The sequence below is a fragment of the Aethalodelphis obliquidens genome, unplaced genomic scaffold (genome assembly GCF_003676395.1).
Source record: "Aethalodelphis obliquidens isolate GAN/ISIS:26980383/991018 unplaced genomic scaffold, ASM367639v1 scaffold79, whole genome shotgun sequence".
Lineage (NCBI taxonomy): Eukaryota > Metazoa > Chordata > Mammalia > Artiodactyla > Delphinidae > Aethalodelphis > Aethalodelphis obliquidens.
The window spans coordinates 3,524,755-3,539,023 of record NW_020838023.1 but is presented as its reverse complement, the minus strand read 5'-3'; the positions used below and the strand labels follow the sequence as shown (position 1 = coordinate 3,539,023).

Here is a 14,269-nt window from a genome sequence, read left to right as displayed (position 1 = left end):
TATTTTCTAGGGGAAATGACAATGAACCATTAGAATTGTTTTTTATTTGATAGAAAAGAGATCTCTACTAAGAGCACTAATCCTAAATTTTTGTTGACAAGTGCTGCTGTCAAAAATTATATTTGGAATCAGAAATTCATAAGTTCTGACTAGGGGCTTGTATTGATGAGGTGACTTGAATTTCGTTTTCAGATAATGGAGGAAGTTTTAGAAATCATTCAAGAATTTCCCAAATGGGACTCTCAGAGGGTCTGAATGATACTGAGCCTCTGCAAACTTCTTTATCATTTTGACACAGTTCCCTATTTATTTTGTGTTCTGCGCTACATGACTCAGTAGTTTCATATCTATATTTGTGTTTGTATTTTATATTGTATTTTGATTATTATGCACATATATAGTGTTTGTTAATGTGTCTATTTAAAAATACTCATATTCCTTAGGCTTTGGAAATTAAGGAAACTGAAAATGGGACTTTTTCCTCTCCACGTCAGTTTTTTTCCTGTACAGATCTTTAGTAACTGGAAGCCATTCTGTATTCTGGTAATCTGATAACCCATTTTGAAATGCTTTTGTTGAGCTCATCGTAATTCCATGTGATTCTAATGAAAGGCATGTGAAGGTAAAGATTGAAAGAATGAACCATAGTTGGTCCCTGTTAGAGACCCTGCTGCCGCTTTTGGGCCATCTTTAACCTGGCACCCACTTGTGTTTTTACTAAAACGGAGTTTTCCAAAATTTAAATGATGTCACATTTGAAAGCGATGCCAAGCAACAGTGTGGCAGTTTCTAAATTTTGTGAAGCTGAAATCCCTGGTTACAAGAAAGCATACATGTCACAGATGAGTAGTTAGTAATGACTTCAGTTTAACAGGAAAAGAGCAATTCCCATATGCTGATTCTAGTCTCAAACAAAGAATGTTATAGAAAGATTGCACAGTATTTAACAAGCTGTGAGTTAATGTGACAGTGTCAGTGGATCTAGTTCCAGAAGGATAATCACGTTACCATATTTCTTCAAAAATATTTAAGTTCTACAGCAAAATTGCTGCAAATGAATCCAGACTGTTCCCCACTGCACCCCATCCCCCAATTTAGGCAGTAATGCTGAGTTTAGTTAAACAGATTGCTCAGGACTGCCTTAGCCTAAGTACCTGGATACGTAACTCTCATTGTCAGACTCAACCTCAGAGGCTTGCCTCCCATGTAAGGGAGACTGAGTATAGATGAGAGTGTTACCCTTTGAACCTTAAGTATCCAAGACTTGGTTTTCAGTACATCAGTTTATCTCTTCCTGAGAGCTATAACCCATTTGGAAATAGACTATATTCCTCCACATTGATGGACATCTTAGAAGTCAGGACAGTGAAGTAAGGTTGTATTGCTTTCAAACCCTTTGGAACACGTACTGCGGACAGTCTTTGATTTGACTTGTTATCAACAGTTCATTTCCAAGGCCTTTTCCAGAGACTTGGTCTCTTGTATTTTCATATTGGCACTGTGATTTCTGTAGAGCTATGAGCTCTAACAAATGGGTGGGTTTAATTTTGAGTTGTAGGCTTGACTGTGTCCCTTTAGAGCTTAGAACTCACTCATTATTTTGCTGTTGCAAGGATTCTTAAAGGCAGGGATAGAGAGGAGCTGGGGAATGGGGTAGAGGGTCTTATTTCCTTCAGTGATTTAGAAAAAAGTGCATATTTTCTGTCAAGGGAAAAGGTAACCTTTTTCAAAATCAGAGAACATTGTTTTATCATCTGAGTCATGAAACTGTTTCTCTTTTCCCAATTACCATATATCATTGGATATTAGGAGAGGGAGGTACGTAAAATTAACAATCTATCATGAAGAATTTTAACAAAATGCCTTTTATAAAGGATGTTTTTTTCTTTGAAAACAATTATAAACTTGATAATTAAATGAGATGCAAATATGATTATATTTAAATAATGTTTTCCAATCTTCTTATTGCTTAAGACATTCCCTGGTAATAGACTGTAATTAAGGCGTTCTGACTCTATAAATATACATTCTGCTACTACTGGGTATTAACTGCTTTAAGAAGTTAAGGGCTTCTAATTTGTTAAAAGAGACAATGCTTACACTGATTACCTCATGAAGTGACATAGGCGACAGACATTCTGCTGACACTCTTTGACTTACCCTGTACTTCTAGTACACAAACTGTTTAAGAGAGATGCTGACTTAAAGCAAAAAATTCAGTGACTTTTGAAAAAAGCGAAAACAAGAGAAATATAGTCAAATTTGCTTTTTTTTCTTTTTCTACCCCAAAATGTTTGGTTGACTGCTTTTTAAAAAAATCATATAATGACTGTGAATTTACCTGTTCAAGAAGTATGTCTTGCCTCCCAATAGATACTGGCATCTTGATGTCAGTTTTCATTCAGAGTATGTATAGCGCCTACCCTGTGTGCTGTCCACGCTAGGAGCCTGGAGTCTAGCAGGGAAGAGTAGAATGAAGACCAACAGTTATACCACATTGCCTTTTACAGTCTCTTGTCTTATGCATTTAATTTGTATCTGCTTCTCTTTTCATTTCCTTTAAAAACTAACTTTGTAGAATAGACACGTTACACATGTTTTACAGGAATAAAGACAATACAGGTAAACTCAAAGAGGATAAAACCTGGCTAGAACTACTCTTGATTGTGGTTTATATGCTTCTGTAATCCTTTGAGTGTGTGTGTGTAACTGTGTGTGTTTAAGCGTGTGCAGTTCTCTATTTATCCTATTCAACCTCGAAAAAGAAGCAGTTTTGCCAGGGGTTGTTTTTGGAAGTACAAGGAGATCTCTGCCCACAACTTTTTGCAAGCTCTATTACTTCAAGCCTGTAACCTGAAATTTTCTGGCTAAAAATGCAGTGTGGCTTGTGCCTAAGGGTACCTTCCTGGCCTTAATACAGATTGTCAGGCCACCTTGTTTCATGCCCTGTGCTCACTCTTCAGGTTTTCTGCTACAGTCTTAGAGGAATTGTTTTGAGTGGGCACAAAGAAGGCTGATCTCTGCCTAAAAGTGACCTGATTTTGGAATGTTCCTACTTTAAAAACAAATTCCATCTGGATGTAGAAGAATGGGACACTTGAGTGGTGACCAGGAAGTAGTGCTGTGAAACAAAATTTTAGATGAATCTTTAGTACTTAAATCTGAGGTCTGCCAACTCTTCCTCTGTGTAGATCTGGCTTGAAATCTTTATTTCAAGGTGTGTTGTGTTGGGGTCTTCCTGGCCATGATTTTAACTACTGAATTCCATGGATCAGAATGTACTAGTTGGATCGTTATGGAGTTTCTGACCACGTTCTGAGTGAGTTCCCAGTGGGACTCTGAAGATCTGGAGATCATTTTGGAAGGCTTGTTTTTAAGTTACTTTGGAAAACTTCATAAAAGGCCGCAAGTCTAAGAACTGAAGAGTTAGAATGGAGTCAGGAGAAACAGGGCTAAAATAAAACACTAAATATGGGCAGGCAGTTCAGAAACAAACGGGTGTCAAGTAGCTAGGTTAGTTAGCTGATTAACTATTTTTGTCTTTTCAGTAAGCTTCAGAAGCTTATTCACTAAATTTCAGTAACTTCAGTAAGTCCACTCAACAGATATTTACTAAGTAGCACCTACTCATTTATGGGTACTGTAGTTGGTCATGAGACTATCAATATGAATGACCAAAGGAAAACATCGTCCAGGCAAGGATTTAAAGTTGGAAGCAGGTACATAAAATATTAATAACTCCCAATTTGAACTATAGAAAGATATAGTGACACATAAATGCTTAAATAACCCATATCATTAATGTCTTGCAAAGGTATGTCAGTAACCGCATCCTCTTATCTGAACTGGTAAGAAATCTCTGATGTTTTTTTAAAAATTCACCCTTCTTTTATGATCAGAGTTGAAGCATAGTTGATTGTCTTTGAAATACATAACATTCTTCATTTTTCACTTTTCTTCAACGAACACTTCACACAAGGTCTAGTTCAGTTTTCCTAATCTCTTCTACTTGGAAACTTCAAGTGGGTTCCTGTTTTCTACAAGTGCTCCAGCCTCATCAACTGGGATGCAAGATTCTGTCTTACTAACTTTGCAACCACATATTTTAGTAATTCAGACTCTTCCCTTGACATGTTTGTATTGGAGAGTAACCCTTTGTTTCTCTTACATCCTATTTTCTGCAGTGCTGTTTTCTCTTCCCCAGAGCTGTGCATTTCTTATTTCTTCCTCAGGATCATCTTCACTCTCATCTCCCTTAAATGTTTCCACTGCTCTTGACCACATTACATTCTTTTATTATGAGTGAAATAAATAGTGGAAATAATAATAATACTCATAAAAATAATAGCAGACATTTAGGACCTAAGTGTTTGCCTCCAAAGGAATTATTGTTTGCACTGCTGATTTTGGTGCATAACCCTATCTCATCCTGTATTGTTACTGAGATGCTTACTGTGAACTTTCTTTCTTTGATAGAGGGAGCTCGTTTCTTAGAAAGCAATAATTTTCTCTTAAAATTTCTTCTCTTTTTGGTAATCAGCAACATTGTTTAAAATATACTATGTGCTCAATAAATTTAGACTGTATGAGTGAATTAATTGATTAGAAATTTTAGTATGAAATGCCCATAAGCAGAATGTACATATGATATTCAACATTGCTGTGGTACTTTATTTTCCAGACTGATGAACCAGAATCGTTTTTTAAACCATTAATATTCTGCATTCATGGCAGAGTAAACAGGAACTTTATTGAGAATTAAATGTGAATTAAATGAGAATTAAATATCAAGCTTTTGGGAAGAGATCAGTTTTCAATAGATTATACATATGCACATAACCATTAGTATATTAACATATAAATGAACATAAATTCATTCAGAATATAATAGTCCTATTTCCAGGATTATACTTAATTGCTTATGATAAGAAACTATAGGAGTAGTGGCACTATCTTATCATATGGTAAAAAAATTGCATTGAAGTCAGAGACAGTATGTTTAATATTAAATTATTTTTATCTCAGTAATGCTTTTTCCATAACATAATTATAGAGAAGATTTATCCATATCCCAGTAGTAAACACTTTGAATGAAGAGTTTATCTAAAGTTTTGTGAACATGGATGATAAATGAATTGTGTACTCTTTTCAGAAAAATAGGAATTTCCCACAGGATTTATGCTTTAATCCTTTATTTCACAGAATTGAAAATTTTAACCAGACACCACTGAAATGGCTAACCCCTCAGAACCTCCTTCAGTTCCATTAAGAAGCCACATTCTCTCTTGAGGGAGAATGGCCTTTTCCGCTTGCTCTTTCTCCTGCCTGACTCCCTTAGTTCTCTGCTCTCGGCTGGCCAGCTTCTGCTCTTTCAGTTTGCACTCATTTTTCCCCCCAGGACCCTCTCTTGTTATACCAGATCTGGATCAGGCACCTCTCTGTCCTGGTTTTCTTTTCTCTGGCTAGACTGGAAGCTCACGGAGGGCAGCCTCCCTGCTTGCCTCCTTCCCAGCTTCTTCTTAGCACCTAACTCGATGCCCGCAAAAACACAGGTTGAATGAATAAATGTGATGTTAATTTATTCTTGAGTATAAGTATCAGTAATCATAGCATATGGTCATTTTTGTCATAGTTGCACGAAAAAATAAGATTTAGTGCTAAACGGGTACTGATGCCTGCAGATACACATGACCTGGGTTGCTGGGAAAAACATTCTAGTAGTCGCTTGTTTGGGTAATCATTTGCAATTTTTTCATGAGAGTGAGGTGAAGGATGCACAAGGGGATAAATTATGAGACATTATTCTAAGTATAAGTTACTGAACCAGACTGAAGCGGTTCTCTTTCAAGCAATATTCTGGGTCATCAAAAAATATTCTTGAGTAGTGCTATCTTGTAACTTGTTAGCACTGTCCAAAGTATTTCCTGTATTTTTTCTGCCATTCATACTCTGAACTGTGGTCCTTACCTGCCGGAGTCCACCTCCTCTTTTAGCTCATTTGGACCATATTGATGATACTTTGTGAAGGAGAATTCCATGTTTATTTTCATAAACCAGGGCAGGATATTTGGGGACCTACAGCCTGGTTTTTTTTCCCTCCAGAATATGGTATACACTTAGTAGGCTACAATTTTCTTAGAGATTTCTGTCGTGTCTCACTTGTAATGTAATTTGTTCTATTTTAACCTTAAATCAGGGCATTCTTAATACTATAATAAGGTTAAAAGGACTGTATGTCACTCTCATGATATGTTAACTTTTTCATGAAGTCATTTTGATAACAGCATTTTATTTTCTGAATAGAACCCTGATTTGTAGCCTAAATAACCAAGGCATCATTTGCAGGTATGAGATAATAATAATATTACCAGATCCCAGTATTGTTTGTTCAGGTGAACTCTGCAGTAACCTTGATTTTGAAATAACTAGGTAAAACTGTCATTGTGAAATGTCAGGTCACAAAAAGTTCAAAAGAATCATGGAAGCAGTTAACTTTAAATAATACAACATAGTGACACTGTTTTCTAGGCATTGTGTTGCTCCTTTCTCAAACAGCTTTTCCCATCCATACCTCAACTTGTTTCCTGGAGTCAACAGGTAAATATATAGAGCATTAATGCTTTGACGTACAGGAAGCGTACAAAGCGGGGCCAGCCAACCAGTTCTTGTTCTGCTTCAACCAAAGGTTCTTAAGCTCATTTAGATGACTATATTCTCGGACTTTATGGTTCTCTTTGAGAAACCCCCTGAAATAGTCTTAAATTATCATATCACACACAAACCTGGAGCTATTTCCGTAGGATAAAATGTGATTGTATTATATGTCTGCTTGTACCTACAAAACAAATACTAAACGTCCCAGGAAATACATTTAAGAAATGCTGCATTCGAGTTTCTCTGTTAACGTTTGTATGCTGCTTGTTCATTCCTTTTTGGAAGCCACGTGATAATAGAAGCCAAAGTCTTAAGAAAATATTAACCAGGTGGAAAGTTTAAAACTGATAGAATTTTACCTATTAACTTATCTTTTTTGTACAAGGTGAGAAACACCTATCATTGTTCGATGTGTGAGATGGAATACCTTATTACGTAGACTGAGAGCAACTACCTTAGATCAAGGTAGAATCTGCTACACTTCATTTAAACAGGGCATTTATTCAGCCTTTCAATGTGTGGATTCTCTGAAAAAGCCACAGTGTTGTTTGATTGGCTGTTTTTCATTTATTCCAATCCAGTCTTCTCAGGTAAGCAGGTTACTTTAACCCCTTTTCAATTCCAGTTTTCCTGTTTGTTAAAATAGGGCGAATAGATTCCTCGCAGGTTTCAGTGAGGACTAAATGAGAAAATTATGTTAGCCAAGAAGCAAATGGCTGGTACATAATAGTTACTCAACAAATATTTGTTCTCTTCCACCTTTCCTTAGCCTGTCTCTGTGGTCTTATGCGTGTCGTGTGTCCTAATGATACACTTAACAACTACAGATATGTGTCTTTGCTTTGCACCTTTCTGACACCCCTCCACTACAACCAGAGTCCAAGCCCAAGATCGCTCTCCTGTTTCCTTCGATACTATCTTTTCCTTTCTTAGGGTGTCTGTTGCTTTTTGCTCCTGTTTTTACCTCTGACCTCTTTTTAAACCTTTCACCCGTTCAAATCTCTTTTGCCCAGAACTCTTTAGGTTCTTCTCCCTTCATTTCTCTTTTGTTCTTTCTTCTACTACTTTGTTGCCTACTTGGCACATCTGGGCTCTTTGTGCCCTGCAACTTGGCTTGAATGGTCAATGACGACATTCCACTCCATTGGTTGGCTTGATTTGCCCATAAAAAATATCAGCTGACAGGATTCCTCTCAATGTATTATGTGCTCCATGGTCCCTGCAGAGCAATTGCTATTTCACTGAAAAACCACACACACACTTTAACTTTTTATCTGAAAAATGCATAAATCATAAGTCTGTACTTCAGTGAGTTATTACAAAATAAATACACTTGTGTAACTATCTCTCATGTCAACAGAGACATCGCTAGTGCCCTCCAAGCCCAGTTGTTGTGCCCCCTCCTCTTCTGTTCCTTTCCTTCCCACAGGAGTTAATCACTCTCCTGACCGCTCACACTTCAGATTGGTTTTGCTTGTTTTGAGGCTTTGCGTGCGGTAAAGCACAGCATTCGTAATGCATTAAAAGTATGCATTCTTTTATGTCTGACTTCTCAGTCAACATCCCGTTTGTGAAATTCATCCATGTTGTAGTATGTAATTTATTTATTTTTATTGCAGCATAATATTCTATTGTATGACCACACATTCCATTGTATGTTGCAACTTTTAAACCTGTTCTGTTGATGAACACTTGAGTTGTTTCCAGTTTTGACAGTTCAAATAATGATGTTGTGAGCATTCTTGTGAATGTGTGTGTGTGTGTGTGTGCACGCGTGCACGTGCGTGCAGTTGTGTGCATGCACACATTTTTAAATTGAACTTCTGGCTTTATGTCAGTCCAGATGCTTTAAGTTGCTAGGAGTCTGATCCAGAGGTTTTAGACTTTTCTGTATTCTTTTATGTTCCAGTCTGTTCCTTTAAAAGACAGACATTTATTTATTTTTATATATTATGCTATTAGTATAGAATATTTTGAATTTTGGAATGTTAGAGGATACGTGGTGAAAAATTTGTAAATAAAATTTATATATATAAATGCATGTAGTTATAGTAAATATTAATATATATAGTAAATACATTAAATACCATGATATTCACATATAGAATAGAAATAATCATGCAGATATATGAACTTGTAAAATTCATTTTACTGACTATAGTAACATTATTATAGAATTATTACTATATAAAGTGTGCTTAATTTTTAATGAACCTTCCTTTATGTAATTCAGTTCACAAATATTTTCAGTATGTAAATTTATATAGACATATGTAGGACCCGAATCAAACCAACATAGTTGTGTGAGTCACAGTTTCAAAAAACAAATTTAATAATTCTTATTTCTCACAACTTATGCATTTATTGCTCTATGACTGTGGATCCAGAACTATGATATTTGATTTTTGTTCAGCTTAAATAATGTCAAAGTTAATACTTTGAGTCTCTGTATGTCTTGATTTGATTTGCTATTAATTACGTTAATGAGACAACTGTAGCAATATTCTAGTTTTTATTTTTGCGAGACTAATGTCCAGAGATTCAGGCCTTCCTCGAAAAGATAAACACTAAGCAAAGATTTCTAAGTGTGCTAACATCCATCTATACAATAAGAACTTTTGTGAGTGTCTACTCTGGGTAGTAGGCTTGTCTCAGTGGGGAGGACCATGTTAGTAGCATTGAACTTTTAAAAAACTTGTATGTCCCTAGCCCCATTATGCTACTGCGTTTCCCTCTAATAATCATTATCATAGTGTGTCACTGTTAAGGATGAAGTGTGTTGTAGCCTCTGAGAATCGTTGATAACATATAGATATTTAAATATATAAATTCATTTTTTATCAATTTTTATTAAGTAGTCACATACATGAATGGATATATATTACTACTTTGAATTGACATTAATAATATTAATGATGGTATTTTCTGGTCTGGAGGACTTCACAGTCTAGGGAGGTAGCCTAAAGCATAAACTCATAATTACATTGTGCGTTGCAAGCACTTAAAAAGGAGGTGTGCATACATCACCACAGATGATAGTAGAAAAGACCCAACTTTTGCTCAGGGGAATTGTAAAGACTTTGTAGAAGTGAATCCATTTAGGGACTTGAATAATTTCATAACCTTAGTGATGTGCTAGGTGTTAGGAGGAAAATTCAAACATTAGGATAACCCAGTAGTCCATGAGAATATTGGGAAGATGGTATATTTGCTTGACACAAATATAGAGCCAAGCAAGTACATCAAGTACATTTGATGGTAATCTTTGTAAAATGGTGTCTGGTAGGTTTTATTCTCTTGTAAGTTTCTTAAAGTGCTATCACTTTTATATCTATGAATGCATTGCTTAACTGTAGTTCATAAAAACATTAGGGAGTTTGTGAGAAATGCAGTGGTAAACCAATCTTGGCCCTAGACTCCTTCAGACCTAACTCTTCCATGTGCTAGGTCTGTGACCTCGGCAAGTTGATCTAACTTTTCTAAATCTTAGTTGCTACATCTGTAAAATGTGGATAATAGTATTATCTTACTTAAAGAGTTGTTGTTAAAAATGAAAATCAAATGAGATAATACATTCTTGGCATAGTGTCTGGCTCACGGTAACAATACCATAGGAAATTTTTGATATTCACTAAAAATTTAGGTTATGATATACATTAACATTCACGATTGTGAACCTATAAAAGTCTAGTTCTGAATTTTGACTTCTTTCAAAATTCAGTAAGATTTTGAAGGAATTATTTGTAAAACACCTGAATCTGGAATTATATAAATATATATTTTTTTCCTTTACTCTGTTGTGACAGGTGTCCACAACAAGATTGATGGAGAAAAGAAATTACTAATTGGGGTGCAGGTGGTGAAAGTCTTTTCTAAAGGTGTGTGTGGGTATGTCTGTGTACGTGTGTTTCGATAGATTCTTAAGTTTGTATTGAACTTAAATGTGAAGATTGAGTAGATTAGCTATACAAAATATTTAATGAGTGAGCTAATTTCTGCCCTCACTGATTCTAGAGCCCCACTTATATGCATCATACCGCCGTTCTTTCTTGCTTGGTGAATGGTAGAGGAGGTGCTGTGGCGTCCACGAGTAACCTGAATATGTGGTCATCCTCTCAGACTTGGCCCTTACCGTGACCTCACCACTATGTCTGACTCTGCATTTAAAATTAACTTCAAATAAATTCCCTGTTTCACATTTACTTTGGCATCTACCCAGCCTATTTCTATTTTTAAATTTATTTTTGATCTTTTGTTTTCATCTTTGGGGGTAGGGGGAAAGCAATAGCAATAAAACAAAATCCAAGAGCCCAGCCGCCCTCTCTCTCTATATCGTTGCTCTTCTGCATCACCCAGAAACACGAACCAGACTCTGTTAAGCTATACTAGAAAGGGTGCAGTCACATACTCAGTCCTAAGCCACATGTTTCCTGACTGTGGTCCAGACACTGGTGTTCTATTCTTTATTATGGGTACAGATGAATCTGGAAGCAGAGGCTGAGTTTGGGGGAATGGGATTTATTAATAACCAGAGAGGAGCGTGTGGGCTAGACGTATTCTCTCCAGTATCTCTCTTTTTTTTTTTTTTTTTTGCGGTACGCGGGCCTCTCATTGCTGTGGCCTCTCCCGCTGCGGAGCACAGGCTCCAGACGCGCAGGCTCAGCGGCCATGGCTCACGGGCCCAGCCGCTCCGTGGCACGTGGCATCTTCCCGGACCCGGGCACGAGCCCGTGTCCCCTGCACCGGCAGGCGGACTCCCAACCACTGCGCCACCAGGGTAGCCCCTCCAGTATCTTCAAGCAGTTGAGAACTACTGATGCTGTAAGTTCCCTCGGTGCAGTCCTGGGTCAGTCTCTGACTGCTTTCCACACACCATAGTTCCTTAAACTCCTTGCCATATTTCTGTTCCTAAGTTTAATCAGATACATTTAAAGTTATTATAAAAGACTGAGACAAATTTATTATACAAGATGGTAGTGCTTTAAATTGATTAACTATAGTGGACAGTATTAGAAAGAATAACTGAAAAAATAGGACTTTTTAATGCAATGATATCTGTGTAAACTGTTTAGCTCAGAGATAACACTGGGCTTATATCCATACATGCTTATGCATATATGATTTGGACATTGGAGACCATAGTGTGCATTGATGTTTATCTCCTGCCTTTTTTTCCGCTGATGTTCTAGCATGACTCACCCCCTGCCATTACACATTCTTTTAAAATACTGAATCTAGATCTTTCATGATAATAGATCCTGATCTTTTAGAGTTGATAACCATGCTGGAAAAAAACCAAAACAAAACCCTTCAAAATTGTCAACTTCATATCAAAGCATCCTAGTTTTCTTGCCAAATTAATGATAGAATACTTATTTTGTTTAAAAACATTACCTATGCTTTTATTTACTATTTTAAAATATTACATATGCATAAGGCAAGAAGAGCAGCATCTCCAACTATGCTCAGCAGAACATTAGTTTTGTTGGTAAGTGGTAGAATGTGACTTAAAGCCAAATGAGATTGGGAAATTCCAATCCAAATTGAACAGACTCCCTACTGTATAACTGCCAGGACTTTTCAGAGCTGTAATCGCTAATGTACACTGTGGATCTATGAAGAAGGGGTATAAAGTATTAGACAGTTTCTATTAAACTTATTTTGACCAAGGAACCTCCTTACATTTCTCTTTTTGACGCTAATATCATGGAAAGAACGTAGAGAAAATTCTTGAATTTCTTGTCATCTGTGCTTAACTAGTTACCATAGTAAAATTCCAGATAGAGCCTAGCTAAATTTGGGGTGAGCATAGGCAGGGTCCAGAAATAATGGTTTATTCAAAAAAAGTTCCTACAGCTGAAGATTTCCAAGCCTGTTACCTACCCAAATTACGAAGGAATTCTGTGTTTACTTTATTTTTCCTTCATACGTAAAACTTTTCTCATCCTCGGAGTCAGGAAAAAGTGGTTTCACCTATTCTACTATCAGAAGTTGCTTTCCAGTTTTAAAATATTTCCCATTTAAAACAGGACCAGTTTTGTTTGAAAATTTTCAGTGTACTTAACAAAAGAGAAAAATGATTCCAACCTGTGTGTGTATAATTTGTTTTTTTGCTTTTATCAGAAGGGAAAATGATGCTAAGTTGCTTACATTAGGCATTTAGCAATAACTAGGGGGGCGTCTAAACCAAACTTCATGTCATCAGTGTGTATGCATCACACAGTGTGAAAGATATCGTTGTACTGTTTGCTAACTTAAAGGAACTTTTAAAAATACATACTACACACGGAGATCAGCTCGGTGCTTTGTGACCACCTAGAGGGGTGGGATAGGGAGGGTGGGAGGAGATATGGGAACATATGTATATGTATAACTGATTCACTTTATTATAAAGCAGAAACTAACACACCATTGTAAAGCAATTATACTCCAATAAAGATGTTAAAAAAAAAAGAATCTAAAAAAAAAACTAAACTAAATAAAGATCCCTGGCCTCTTGGAACTTATATATAGAGCAACACTCTGAACTTACTCTTAATTTCCTTTCATTGCCTGTATGCATTTGCTGATTCCTCGTGATATTTGTGCCTTACCTGGTAGGTACTCATTGGACTATTGGTCTCCGATGGATGAGACCTTTTAAGCTGCTTCCTTTGGTACCTTAGGGATGAGCAAGTGGTACCTTAGTGGTTTTCAAGTTACTTACCAGAGTTGTAAGCAAAAACTGTTGAATATGGTGGCACAAATTTATGCTCCCCATCACTTTGGCTATTTTATATACATATATATATATATACACACACACACACACACACACACATATACATGTATACGTTATGTTATGTATTATATATGACATTTGTTAAATATCATATTATGATAGATATTATATTTAACACATAGATACACGTGTGTTTAAAAAATGTATGTGTGTGTATATAAAACCAGTATAAGCTCTCAATATCCTTCATGGCTATTGTTTTAATCTTGTGTCTAGTTTGGCACTCTTAAAAAAATGAGCAAAAACTTTGCCTAATACACTTAAACAATGCTTTGAAGACAGTGAACATTCTTTTTGAATTGTCATGGAATGCATCTGTTAGATTCACCATATTGTACATGTATGTTAATTTACCAAATGGATTGGCAGTGATTGACACAGATTTCTTATGGGAGGACACAGACAGCTGTAAGCCAGTTACATAGCTGGATTGAGGTAATAATTGAGATTTTCTTTACAAATGAATAACAGATTGGAAAATAGACAAAGCACCATCGATATATTAAAATTAAATTACCTTTAATGTACAAAGATTTTTTTGGGCAAATGCTGGGAAGAAAGTCAAAGGCATTCCTATGGAGCACAGCACTCATTATTTTTGTTATCAGTAGAAATCTAATTTACATACAAATAAAATGTTAATTCCCATCATAACCATCAAGATAAAGAATTGCATGTATACTTTTCCATGAGCTATTCTTTTTGAATTTAAGTGCTGTGTTTGGCTCTTTGCCCGTGGACCAGTTGAAATATTCTCAGTTTAACAAAGAAGAAAGGATAAAGTTGAGCCTGGCCCATGCACACTTGCAAAGTCAGATTGGCCTGTTTGAATCA

The 14,269-nt window shown here is 36.2% G+C and overlaps 1 protein-coding gene across 6 annotated transcripts in view; it reads left to right on the top strand.

Annotated features, from left to right (window-relative positions):
* The window catches only part of TRPS1 (transcriptional repressor GATA binding 1), a 255,381-nt gene that overhangs the window by 26,140 nt on the left and 214,972 nt on the right, over positions 1–14,269 (top strand). The window contains exon 1 of one of the 6 annotated variants that reach the window (XM_027092542.1): positions 10,510–10,532. The exons of the other annotated variants lie outside the window; for them this stretch is intronic. The gene's annotated coding sequence lies outside the window, so the exon portion shown is untranslated. Of the gene's footprint in view, positions 1–10,509; positions 10,533–14,269 lie in introns of those variants that run through there. 6 annotated transcript variants of the gene reach the window in all.